The sequence below is a fragment of the Aythya ferina genome, assembly GCF_964211825.1.
Source record: "Aythya ferina genome assembly, chromosome: 14".
Taxonomy (NCBI): domain Eukaryota; kingdom Metazoa; phylum Chordata; class Aves; order Anseriformes; family Anatidae; genus Aythya; species Aythya ferina.
Window position 1 is genome coordinate 11,386,968 of NC_140312.1, and position 13,886 is coordinate 11,400,853.

General features: G+C 51.9%; 1 protein-coding gene across 2 annotated transcripts in view; it reads right to left on the reverse strand.

Moving 5' to 3' along the window:
* PSD2 (pleckstrin and Sec7 domain containing 2) overlaps nucleotides 1–7,271 on the reverse strand; it is an 84,783-nt gene extending 77,512 nt beyond the window's left edge. The window contains exon 1 of one of the 2 annotated variants that reach the window (XM_084535305.1): nucleotides 7,180–7,271. The gene's annotated coding sequence lies outside the window, so the exon portion shown is untranslated. Of the gene's footprint in view, nucleotides 1–4,563; nucleotides 4,586–7,179 lie in introns of those variants that run through there. The other variant, XM_084535306.1, reaches the window with a different exon arrangement.
* Nucleotides 7,272–13,886: the final 6,615 nt, after the last annotated feature.

The following is a 13,886-nucleotide window of genomic DNA, read 5'->3' on the forward strand; positions in this document are numbered from 1 at the left end:
TGTTCCTTCGCGGACTCTGAGCCCCTGACCCAAGCCTCATCCTAAGCCACAGGTGTGACCCATCTGCCCTATGAGCACAGCCATGCGGACACCATACTGGGAACACAATCATGCTCCCAAAGAGAGCTGCACAGATTGCTGTGCTGTCAAACTGCCCTAGATTGGAAAGAATAAGCTCCTTTCTGAAGGGAGATAATTGCTCTATTTTAAATCTAAGTGGTTCAAGGAGAACAAATGCAGGCAAGAGGGCCTGATGCTCTGAGCTTGGGAAGAGAAACAGGAGTTATGCACAAAAAAGCAACTGCAGAGCTGTTTTGCTGGATGCTCAAGGTACTGGGCAGAAAACGTGAGCCAGGCTGCTGCTGCGTTCCCAGCCCAGCCAAACCAGACCTGCTGGAGAGAGCAGAGACCTTGATGGAACTGGTGTGAAGGGAGATGTGGGTGACCCTCTACAGGGATCAAGCTGCTAGGCTGGGCACCCTTAAAAGCCAGAGGACAAGCTTCCAGTGAAACAAAGAGCCTCTGTCTCCTCCTGCCTGTGCCCCCTCCATCCTGCAAGTTCAGGCTTTTGTGGCCATAGAGGCAGTCCCCACAGCACTTTGGGTCAGTCCATTAGGCCAGCACTGCCCTAAGGCTGGAACAAGAGCTACCTTTATGAACTCCAGCCATGCAGCAAGGAACAGGCTGATCATGGGGAGAGCTCGCAGGGAAGCTTCTCTGGGGAAAATAGTTGCCACTTTGACAAACAGTCTCCCTGAGTGAAGACCAACAAACTAGAGCAGAACAACAACAGAGTCATTAATAAGGCTAACTCTGGCATCTTACTGGAACCCACCACCACTGTGATCCGTGATTTCAGCAAGCAAGCACAGAAGAGGCTTCTTCAGCAGAGTTTTGTCTTTGCTGTTTAAAATTCAATAGCTCAACTTTCAAAGTGAGCAGAAAAGAAACAGTTTTTGTACGTAACAGACCACCCCTTTTGTCCCCATTTGCATGGAGGAAGCTCTCTGGTCTTGGCACGCACATTTCTGGCCCACAGTGGAAGGACACCAAGAGGTTTGAAAGATGTGTCAGCTGCTTCCCAGCCTTGCTGGACTGCCACTTTCCCTGACAGAGCCTGTCTCTGCTTGAACATCCCTTGGTTGGAGGTTGGAGAGAAGTATTAGGCTCAGGTCACAGCATTTCATCAGCACGGCCACCAGGGGTGCCTGCAGACAGCGTCCAGCTCTCCCCAAGGTGGGCACCCTTGCCGATTGTCCCTGTGTTCTGCACTCTAGCCATAAGGGTCTGGCTTCAGGACTGGATGTGAGAAGTACACAGCCTCATACACCTACACAAACAGGAACCGTACACGCAGAAAACAGTGTGAGAAAAGGTGCAGTGTGCCTTCAGGCAGTATTCCAAGGCAACAACATAAAACCTATTTTGTGGGACCCTGTGACCTGGAAAAAATAGCAGAAGAACTCATCTGACTTCTTGTACAGGAGTTGAATATTATTTGTATAAAATGTTGCTTCAAAACCAAGGCTAGACCCCCTGCATCGTTTGAGAGATATTTGCTGTCATTTTAGGTCAGAGTTAAGGTTACTAGGAGCACAAATGACACATTTTTATCTTGCAGCCAACTGAGACTCCTATTTTGCACAGTGAGCCCCCAGAATGAGCAGGAGGATGTGATAACTGCCCTGCAAAACTATTTTCACCTTAAAATAGTTTTGCAGTTGAGAACCCACAGCTGTATCTTAACATGCGTATCTGGGAATATAGATATATGCATATATCTAGCAATACAGTGCCTCTGGAAAACAAGAAGTCCCCAGGCCTTGCTGGTATCGTGCTGTAACCTCACACAGTGCCCAGGACTTCTCTTTCAGCTGCCAACCTGAAACAATGCTATAGAGAGCCAGCCTCCAGGCAGCTGGGGTCACTTCTCTGAGACAGTCATCTCAGCTGGCTTGACACGCTGCAGTCTCAGCAGCAGAGCCAACTGCTCACTCTGTGCTACAACACTGATGAACAGGGCAAAGACAAGCAGCAAGAAGGATTAGGGGGCTGAAGCACTGCAGTTTGAGAAGATATTGCTATTCACACTGATATACGGTGAATTTCTGGAGAACTGGCAGAAGAAAGGATAGCAGAGAACAGGAGAGCGAGGGGAACGCTTGTTACCTTCAGACCCTGAGGCTTCTCCTTGGCAGTAGTCTCAAAAGGAGAAAGGAAACGTGGAAACAATTGACCTGGTCTGGGCACAGACATTGCACTCGGTGAGGAACATGCCTGCCTTGCACAGATGCTGTTTTCAAATCCTTTCATTCCCTTCCTGCCTCGTGGTCTGCAGCCCTTCTACCCAGCTCTCCCACTACAGCAATTCCTCACGTGGGTCTTATCTGCACCACACATAACTTCAGTCCTTTGTCTGTCAGGACAGGACTTAGAGAACTAAAGTTAAACCCCAAAGTTAACCAAGCAGGCCCATCCCCTCATTAACTCACGGGGCCTGTCTGCTCTGATTAGGATGTGCTGACTCTGCTCAAACACCACACTTGCTGCTCTAGATGCGGGGACACTGGGGCATTTCCAGCTGGGACACAGACAAAAAGAGGAGATAGCAGAGCCTTGGTTACCACCAGAGCAATTCAGGACAAATAATTAGAGGCTTTCATGGCTAATTGGATCTCTACTGTCAATCCAGGACAGGAGATGCCTTAACCCTCACTGACTGCCTGAGATTGCTTGGCAGGCCATAAATAAACTGCATTCCTGACTCAAAGCTCATCAGCCTTCAGCTTCCACACTAAATACTTGCCTCGCCCTCCCAGCCCTGCAGTGGTACAGCTGCCTTGCTGGGGAACCCAGCTCCCTTGCCTTTTTCCATGAATGCAGCCTTTCAGCCATGCCAGGACAGTGAAGTCCTCCTTGGGTAGCTCAGAGCTCCTTCAGGAATGCGTATCTCATTGTGTCATTGCTAGCTCAAGTCAAAGGGTAAACAAACAAGTAGTTAGGAAGAGACAGACAGTAACAGGGAGATCAGTAACACTAGGGGCTGGCAAGCCAAAGACAATATTTTGTCAGAAGAAGGCTTGTGAACTGAAATTTCATTCTCTGCAGTGTCTAGGCTTTAGCCTGCCTTTAGTTTTCAGGTACAGGGCAAAGCTCCAGTTGTGTTCCCAGATCACTCATGATTGTACAGGTCCTCCTATCCTTCTCTGCTCTGACGGCTCTTCCAGACCCTGGGAGTGCAGGCACTTGAAGATAAGACATGCAAATAAGAAAAACCAGCGCCACACGACTGCTAGCCAGTGCCAGGACACCCCGACCCTCAGAAGGTGAGCTGTATTTCAGAAGGCAGGCTTGAAACCTGGCACCAGCCCCAAACCTGCACCCACAGTGCTGGCACCTCCCACAGCAGCAAACAAGGCTGATTGCTGTGCAAGGTCACAGGTGGTTCCCCCAGGGCACGGACCAAAGGAAAAACACATGAACTGCTTGGGACTGTGACCCGCAGATCTTCCACCTAAGCCAGGCACAGGACGCATAGAAAAGTAAAGTCACAACAAAGGACAGCCCAACACTCTGGGCTAGGCAAAAATAGATTAACCTACTTGAAAGTAGGACGACACCACTAAAGAGTAGGACATCTGGTCACCACAGCAAGAGAAGCAAATGAAGAGGAGACAGCTTGTCCACACACACATAACCAGGCAGCAGACAGCTAAGGAGTGGACATGTAGTATGTTCTGGGATGCAGCTGGGATGAGCAGCCAAAGCAGAGCAGCTCTCCCTCTCTATGGGATAACCGTCATTCTTGCTGCTGACAGTCAGTCCACCTGCTACCAGAAGCAGCATCCTGCCCACAAGAACTTGTGGGATACACGGACCCAAATGTAACAGCCTCCTTTGCACATCTTCCCACGAAGCATCTTGCTTCCTGAAAGAAAAGTACTGAAGGTCTGAAGCGGAGACTTTTGCCCCTGGTTGCCAGCTTTGGTGCCAGGTCAGACACAAAAGCCGTGAGGAAGACTCCACCACAAAGACCAGCTTTAACAAGACAGTACCTGAAGCCACCCTGACCTGTTGCCCCTCAGGTCTGGGACTTCCTCCAAGCAGTTATGCTGTCCCTGGCACGTGGTGACAGCTGATCCCTTCTACCCGATCTGCTAAAGCCAGGGTTTTGCACAAATTTCTTCCTTGATCCCCACAGCATTTCCAGAGAGAAAACATAAGGAGATTCCCGATGTGTCTGACAGCTGAAGTGCTAGATCAGGCTTAATTCTTTGAGACTCTTTGCTAAGAGGCTGTTCTCTCCACTGGCTCAAGCCCACCTACCTCTGCTCAGCTCCACACGTCTCAGTGCCCTTCCCCCAGCCAGGTTTTCAGCCCACTTGGAGAGCACTGCTCAGAGAGGACATGGTAAAGAAGCAATTAAGGATCATCACCGAGCTTCAGTTAGCATCTTCAAGAGCTCTGCAACCCAACAGCCAGCCAGAAGGCTGCAGCTATGTCAGGTGTGATGGTTCTTTAAAGAAGAAATGAGAAAGTGAATGCCACAGATAGCATGCTCACCAAAGGGGTGTCACTGCTGTTTGCAAAGAGGAGTTAATGCCACTCTGCTGGCTGACTGCTCCCGGGCTGGGCTTTGTGTTAGCCCTTGGCAGGACAGGCAGTTTTCTTGGCTTAGGACCCTGTGCTGGAACGGAAACCCAGAGCACCAGGTCTCAGGATGGAGTTCAAAATCCTGTTCTCTGTTTGTTGCTGCTCTCAAAGGACGCAGCAGGAAACCATCCAGGTCCTTGGTCTGTGGGGGACCTTCCTTTACAGAAAACTTTGAGCCTCTTCAGAATGGGCTCTCCCTGCCAGGTGCAGTTTGTTTTGTTAAACTCAGGCCATCTGAGAGCAGCCTGGGGCAGCCATCCAGGGGTGGGCCGCAGCAGCCTCCCCTGCAGTCCAGCCAGGGATGCATGACCAGCTGGGCCCCCTGGGACCGTGTGTTACAACACAGCAGTACCCAGACAGAGCCCCGGGCTATTCAACATTCAGTCCAAGACCCACAAGAACAAATGCAGCAGCTGGCACTGTTTACTGAGCAGTCCACATCCACAGAGACCCTCACCAGTCTCATCCCTGGGGGTTACGCTGGGGTGACTTCTTCCCTCAGCAGACTCTGAACTGAGTGTTTCTGGCCTAACCTGATGGCGGAGTCCATCCTGAGCCATGGAGACTGCTTTATGAGCATCCTCACTTCCCCTCCCCAGGGGCAGGCCCTGCTCTTCCCAGCAGCCCAGGAGGATGCTGCTTTGGGTATGGGTGGTGAAAGTCCGAGGATGACAGAAAGCACTGGGGCAGAAGAGACCACCATCTCCAGCCCAGGGCTGCCTGAGCCCTAGTCAAGGGCCCAACAAAGATGACAGGAAGGCACCTATCACCTCAAGCCATTGAAAGGTAGTTTGCCAGCACCAGGGTGTAGGCTACAGCTGGCTCAGAGCTAAGCTAAGGCAATGGCACATTGATGCAGAAGATTACCACAGCTGGACTCAAGCAGGCTGCTGAAGGTCACCCCCTCTGTGTCACTTCTGCCACCCCAAAGAGCAGCCTCCTCCCTCAAGCTTGACTCAGAAACTATTTCTCCCCTTCTCCTGCCATATCAATGCCAACGTTTGCCAGGCAGTGAGAACCAAAAGTACTTGCTTTGTGGCATTATTTTACTTGTTCCATAACATTTTTCATCCCATGCAAAGGCATTTCTAGCTAAGAATCATCTGAAATCCACAAGAAAGAACTTAGTTCTACAATGTCAAAACATTTTACTTTATTTTAATAAGATATTTTGGAAAAGCCAACTAATCTATAGGATATTCTGATATCATTGAACCTGTCCTCCATCCCTTCCACTGTACATCAACAAAAAGGTAAAAGGAGACGTGCTAAATTCTAACCAACAAATAGTGCCTAATCCTGAGGCAAGGTCTGCTTTCCTCCTATGGGCACCACACGAAGGGACTGACAACAATCTGGAGGCTGAAGATATTTAAGAGCATGAGAAGACAGCTCCTTAAACCAAGAGCTTCTAGTCCCAGTGAGACAGCATCCCACGCTAGCAACTTTGCCAACTTTGTTTGCAAAGGTACCTGGTAAGGCCCAAAACCTTTGCGGTGCATTTTCTGTCTATCGGAGCAAGGTGACCTGCAAATCAATTTGAATAGGGTCATCCAGCTCACACCCTTCTAATTCTGCTTCTTAGCCTTCCATCTACATCGGGGTATTAATCAAGCTCAATGCCTCTTACCCATTTCCAAGCACAGGAATCCTGCTTAGGGCCATGCAGGAAGGCACAACTGAGCACTGGCGCTCACGGCTGCATGCACAGCCAGGCAGCAGCAGTACAGCCCTAGTGCAAGCTCCCTCACAATCATGTCTTGTGTTTATTAGCCAGACTGTGTCCCGTTCAGAGCTGACTTGCAGGGCACTGCTCTGTGGGAAAGTACTGAAGGCAGGATAAGCCTACTTCTTCTGTCCTATTCAGGGATGGAGAGAAAGACTGAGAGCCACAGCAAAGACCTGAGCACTGTCCCGACATCACCAGGATGTCCATGCCTGTTTTATAGAAAGGTGGGCTTGGCTAAAGTATAGGAAACCTGGCTTCTTCGGGTTATGAGTTACACATCACTGGATCGCAGATGAAACGACGCTTCTGTTGAGCCTCATCTGCTACACAGAACAAAGTTGGAGAGGCACGGCGCAAGGAAGCAGCTGGCTGGGAAACCGCGTGCAGAAAAAGCCTTTCTGAAAAGCCCTCTGCCAAGCCTCAAACCCTCCAAAACCAGCACACCAAGTCCTTCCTGAGCAGCCCTGCAGCCCTTTGAGATAGCAACGCTGTGATTGAGCACTGGCTAAGCGCTCTCCCCCCCACACCCCGCCCCCCGGTGCTCGTTCCTGGGCGGCTCTCCAGGCCAGGGGGAGCTCGCCTTGTGCTCACCACGGCTCACCGCACCCCGCGCCACCCGCGGCCACGCTCCCGTGGTCCCGTGGAGCAGCCCCGGGGGCCGCGGGGCACCTGCGGGCGAGGCAAGGGGGCACCTGCGGGTGCTCCCGGGGCTCCCCCCGCTCAGCCCCGCTGAGCCCCGTTCCCCCCGGCTCCGGGCCGACCCCCCTCCGCCGCCCCCACCCCGGGTGTGCACTCACCCTTCCTTCGCATCGCCGCCTCGCCGGGTCCCGGCGGAGCGCGGCCATGGGGAGCCGCTCCGGGCCACCCGGCACCGTCACCGGCCCCGGTCGCTGCCGCCCCTTTGCCGCCGCTGCGCCCTTTGCCTCCCCCTGGCGGCCTCACCGCGCCCGCTGCACCGGGGATGGGGAACGAGGAGGCAGGGCACCCCCCTGTGGGGGGGAAGACCCTAACCCCCAGGCAGCCCCTGGCCCCCCAGGCAGCCCCTATCCTCCGCCCGGCACAGCCCCACGCGCGGGTGGATGGAGCCGTGCGCGCAGCATCTTCCTGCTGGGCTGGAGCGTTGCTGAGAGATGGAAAGCTGTAAAGTGGGGAGAAAGGGGCTGAGGCCGGGAGGAAGAGCTCAGCATCAGCGAGAGGAGTTTAATCTAGAGAGAAGTTTTTTGGGGGGGTTTCAGGTCAGAGACATTACGCTCTTCTCATCAGGGCCACCTGCAAGCTGTGGATGGGACAAAGTGGGCAGGGAAAGCTGAGGGCAGGATAAGTGTGCGGGGACCTGAGCACCGCTGTGGCCAAGCTGCTGCTGGAGTTGCTGCTTGGGGCGTTTGCACTGGGTTGGGAAAAAGTCACTCGGCCTCTTCTGCCTCCCCCATACGATGAGGACAAGGATGTCAAGGGGGTCCTGAAGCCCAGTGCAGAGGATGGTGGGTGGGCAGGATGGCCGGCGAGGATGCAGGACCCAGCTGCCAGGACATTCCCCAGCACAAGTTACCTGGCTGCATGTTCCATAGACCAAACTGTGGCAATTGGGAGACCCTGCGTGATACAGGCACGGATATTTTACAGGGTGCCGCTGCCGCCCGGGTGCCGGTGGGTGCCGCCGCCGAGCCGCAGCCGTGGGCGCCTGACACGGTGCGGAGCGGGGCGGTACTGCAGGGGCGGCCGAGGGATGCGCCCAGCCGGGATCGAGCCGAGCCGAGCCGAACCCAGCCCAGCCGTCCTCCTCTTCCTCCCTGCTCGGCTCTTGGTGAAATGGATGCTCCACAACGTCTTTGCCGCCCGCACTCGAAGCAGAGCATCAAACCCCAAAAGGAGGTTCCCCCCCCCCCCCAGTTCGTTGAACCTTGAACCCAAGTCAAGCTGGCCTAATTGTCAACCGTCCATCTGTCCATCACCTGTTTTGATAATTTCGATGGGGTAATGACTGGTAATGTAAAGCTACAAACTCCTTTAACATCAGGCTGCCCCGGAGTGATGTCCATGTAAATGAAAATTGCCTTACTGTCTGCTCCACGGTGATCCTTCCCTCCTTGTGCCCCTTCTTCTTATGTGCCCCCCACCCACAAGAGCTCTGTTTTCCTTTCTCTGGGCACCCCTCACGCCCACCCTATTGCCCTAAGAAGTGTTCAGCATCTGGCAAGACAGAGCTGCCGGAAACACAGGGCTGCTTGTTCGGAGAAGTCAATCATGTTGAATTGAGTCCCAGTTTGGTTAGCAATTAGGTTCAAAAGTTTCTCTGAAATTAGTGGGATCATATGAGAGACAAAACGCACCTGCTTGCAAACTGAAGGTTTCTAGATTAGCATAGGGGCAATGTTTATATTTTTCTTGCTTTGATTGCTATGAACAGCAGCACTCACGCAGCCTTCAGGAACCTTTCGCTATCCTTGCTTCCTGGACTGCCTGGGAACTGGCTTTTCCAAGCTGCAAACCCAGGTACCCTGTGGGATGCACTATAGACCAGAAGCCATGGCTGCTGTTTAGGAGAAATTCTTCCCTTTCCAGCACCACCATAAATTTATGGTACAAATGTGTCATAGGTGAGCCAAGTGTGTCACAGGTGAACCAAGAAGGTCAAGAAGGCCAACAGCATCCTGACTTGTATCAGAAACAGTGTGGCCAGCAGGACTAGGGAAGTGATTTTCTCTCTGTAATTGGTTCTGGTGAGGCTGCACCTCGAGTACTGTGTTCAGTTTTGGGCCACTCACTACAAGGAGGATATCGAGGTGCTGGAGCATGTCCAGAGAAGGGCAACAAGGGTGGTGAAGGGTCTAGAAACCTTCAAGTTTTATGAGGATGGCTGAGGGAAGTGGGATTATTTATTCTGGAGAAAAGGAGGCTTAAGGGAGACCTTATCACTCTCTACAGCTAGTTCAAAGGAGGTTGTAGTGGGATGGGGGTCAGTCACTTCTCTCAAACAAGTGATAGGACGAGGAAATGGCGTCACACTGCACAAGGGGAGGTTTAGGTTGGATATTAGGAAAAAAATCTTTACTGAAAGGGTTGTGAGGCATTGGAACAGGCTGCCCAGGGAAGTAGTTATGTCACCATCCCTGGAGGTATTCAAAAAAGATGTGTAGATGTGGTGCTTAGGGACATGGTTTAGTGGTAGACAGTGCTAGGGTAATGGTTGGACTTGATCTTAGATGTCTTTTCCAACCTAAATGATTCTATGATTCTGATCCTAAGCTTCTTCCAGGCTGAAGGGACCAAAGAGGTACCATTCTGGCTGGACAGGTGGCATGCTTCACCCCTCAGTCTGTGCTGTGTGAACAATGTACCCAGATGCCCCACGACCCCCAGCCTCATTTTAAGAAGCCAGCCATCCCAATACCACCCATTTGGAAAAAGGTGTTTCAAATCTTCTGAGAAGGTTACTTCCTTCTTCCTAGAAATACACAGTGAACCGCTCTTTGATGACTCTCAATTGCTGCCAGAGACAGCAGTGTTCTTGGGTTCCCTCCCTCTCTGTCTTGACTCTAAGTATATGGCAAACAGGGCCATTTGCCAATGTTTGTGTCTTGACAAACAGTCTGTCAGCGTTTTAGTGTATGGCTTCAGCTGGGATCAGCTATGCGTTCTCTCCCTATTAAATGGCAGAGCTGTGTGCAAACACCCTGGCATCAAACCATCTGGGACATGCTCAGGGCCAACTGCTGATCTTCCAGGAGCATGTGTCAGGCACCCTCTCACACCAAGGCAAAGGATGACTACAGGGTTGGTGCTCCCATGTCATGGCTTGCACAGGTACCAACCCCTGTCCTGCTCTCAGGGGTCTCTTCTGCCACCAGTTACCTCTCCCCCTAGGTCCCAGCTCTCTTTCACTCCTGCAACACTCAGTTTGTCTCAAAAGCCTCACAGCGGACCTGGCACAAGCAAACTGCAGCAGGTAATGGCCCTTAATGCAACAGACTACAGGCAACAGAGGCCAGTGGAAACAATTTCTGGTTGCTGACAATACTCAGCCCCCCACTCCCACTGAGTTAAGAAGCTTTCAGTGACTTCACTGATGGAGCTATAAAGCATTCACCTTCCTCCCTTGCTCACTGGGAAACTGTGGCCTTCAAGGCTGCAAACAGGGCAGACTCTTTCCTAACATTGCACCCTGACAAGGCACATTTTTGCCTACACAGGAACTGTTTGAATGCAGTGTTAAGACCTTTGGGTCAGATGTTGTCCACACTGAAAGACTCTGTGTAGCTGTTACAGGAGAAGAGCAAACTGAATGGGTAGATGTGTGGGGATGTGTGTATCCCACCTTCTGTCAGCTGGAGGAGACACCAGCACCTTGCAGCAGCCAAGGGCCTTCTGAGTTAGTCCAGCAGAACCAAAGAAAGAGCATCCATTGACACCACAGCTGAATTCATCATCATTAAGCTGCTAGAATATTCCCCTGACTTTCCTAGTGCACCAGTTCCCTAATGATTTGTGAAAACTTTGAACAATATCAGGATCATCACCTCTGAGAAGATTTCCATGTCTCTGTTGGACCACGAGAAGAGATGTGCTCCACCAGACACATCTCCTCTGTGCAGCACCCAGCACAGCAAGGTCCTTGTCCTTGTTACTTAGTGGAAAGTGAGGATATTGGCTAATGTCAATTGAGGGCCTGGTTTTACCTTGATTTATTTAATGTGTCTGCAATTCCTCTTGCACTGAGAAGACTGACTCTGATTCAGCAAGGAGTGGAGCAGCTATAAGCTGCACGAACAAGCGATGCTCAAAATGTTACTGGAGTTACTCAGTGGATACATGACCCTTCCTATGGCAGATCTGAAAGTTTCTTTCTGCTACAGCCTCTTAATCACTCTGCCCTGGGCACTGACTCTTTTGACATTGCAGAACGTAACTTAAAGACTTCTGTCAGACCAGCCATGCTTGCTGCAACTGGGCTGTGAATTCTTCCAAGACGTGTTCAGCAGGAAGCAAGAGGGACAGTGGAGCAAGTGATCTTCAGAGGAAAATGCAAATAAGAACCAGCAGTCACAGACTGCAGTGGACATCTCTGCGTTGTGCTTTACACAGTGGGGCTTGAATGTAATGCTGCTTGAAAGCTGATGTCACCAAGATCAGGTCTGCACTGGGGGGAAAAGGGGTGGGAATCGGGTCTGCAGGGGGAGAGGAACTGCATGAGGATAAATCAGTCTGGGATTAGAAGGTGGCACTGGCAACCCGCCATGTGACAGCCAGGCATGCACAGCCAGAACCCCAGCTGTCAGCCTGGTGGCAGCAATTAAATGAGGTATCGATTGAGGAATTGTTGTCTGCAGGGTTTAAAGATAAGATCGATGGAGACCAAAAGGTTTAGGCTCCATTTACTAATTAGCCAAACACGCTTGAGAGAGAAACCTTTGGAGACACAGAGACTGGAGCTATATCTGGGCAGTACTACCAATGTGCTGGGGTCACCCCCTTCCTGGTATCCAGTCTTCACCACGGCTGACAAGGTTGTGTCCAGGCCAGAAATTTAAATCAGCAAGGAGGCAAAAAGCTGCTGGGGCTGTTTGGGGCAGCAGGATAGGCTTCTGCCTGCACTCACCTGCTTTCCTCCCAAGGCAGGGATGTGGGAATGAGAGTGTGTATGTCTGTGCATGGGGAGGAGTAAACCATGAGGAGAGCTGCTCCCTTTGCATTGCAAATTGTTTGGGGGTGAATTGATTCATTTTGTAGGCTGTGGCATTTGTTACAGTCTGAACACATTTCTCTTCCCGATGCTCCCAATCCAGCAAGCCCAGGGACACAAAGGAGACAAATGTGGCACAAAGCATTTCTATTTGTGGGTCACATGCTGATTTTGCCTATGCTCCGCAGATCTAAATCAGGAGAGAGCAAGAAGATGGCTTTATGCTCTCTATGTTTTCTTCCCTCTTTGCCAGATGATGTCCAGGACACAGGCAAATGGGAACAGGCAAATGGCCTTACTTGGATGTGGTTTGGGCGGCCTTTAAGACTGGCTTCTTGCTTGCTGTTGTGGGGGGGGGGGGGGGGGGGGGGCAGTCCGTGGCTTCAGAAGAGAGGTACTTTCAACCATCCAAGCAGCTGGGCTAGGTCATGTCCCTGGGGACGTCTTGGTGTCAAGGCTGCTTCAGCAAGTGGCGTCAGTGTGGCTCCCCCTTCCTGGGCCAGCAAGAGAATTCCTCTTTTCATCCCAGCTTACAAGGAGAATTCAAGCCCAGCAAACAGAGGAGGGTCAGGAGCTGCTGCTCCAGATCCTATGACCCACAGGCAGCCTCGGGGCAGAGCTCTGTGTCCACTGCAGCCGTGGGCTATGCAGTGCCTCAGACCCCCTCCCCACCACGTGAAAGGATGTGCCAGAGCTCTGCTGGCCGCATGACCGATCATGAGCCCAGGGGCTTTTTGCTTTTTGCCCATCAGTTTGCATTTCCTGCACAGGTCAATAGTGCTGGTGCCTCTTACAACACACCAGAAGGGAGCGGTGGTGTATGCCCCTGTCACTGCTGGGTGCAACACATCTTGCCAGAAAGCAGGTCCTCTGGCTGGGGATGCTCTCCCTCCACACCAGCAACTGCTGTTAGCAACCGCAACTTGACCCAGTCTGCTATAAAACACAGCAAGACAGGACAGAACAGTGTCTGAGCAGGCTGAGAAACCATAGCTACCAGGAGACTGAATCCACCTCCAGGGGTGGGGAGGATGAAAGGAAGGAATGGAAGAGAAAACAGAGATCAAGGACATTGTGATGCTGTGTGGTGGTTTCGCCGTGTCCCATCGCTTCACAGCAGGGCTGTGCAGATTTATAGCTTTGTCTTGAGAGTCTGGAGGCAGCTGCAAGTCATTTGGCATTTCAGAGTCAGTTTCCTTTGCCCTTCCTCTTGCTCTGGCTTGTAAGGCTGCAAGCCCCACACTGGACCAGCCCCACGCCTTTGTTTTCTGCACACAGCTCTGGTGCCTGGGACAGATGCTGCATCTCTGCCCGTGCAGGACAGAACTGATGAGAGCCTAAGGGATTATTGCTCTCCTGTTGTTGTGATAGAGCTCTGTGCCACTACAGTGTCCAATAACTGTGAATTTACCAGTCTTTCTGCATGGGAGATGTGGACTTCTGTGGGGGAAATGGCCTGGGGCTGCCAGTGCTGTAATGTTCTTCCCACATGAATTTCACTTTCCTTATTCTTTCCCAACAGTCAGGCTGGCCACCCTACATGTGGGCACCTGTCCACACTAAGAGGGAACATGAGTCCCCGTGGTTTCTGTGGGGTGCAGAGCCAGCAAGCTCTCCACTCCAAAAGACATTCGAGCCCACACCACCTCCCACACATGGTTGTGATTCATGAGCAATGCAGGAGCCGTATCCCTGACTGTCTCCCCAGCGTGGGGTTGCTGAGACCAGTACACATGGCATCCCGGATCCTGACTCATGACATGGCTCTGCATACTGGGCAGAAGAGCCAAGCATGGTTTCCCATCAGGTTGCTTCCCTTCCAGC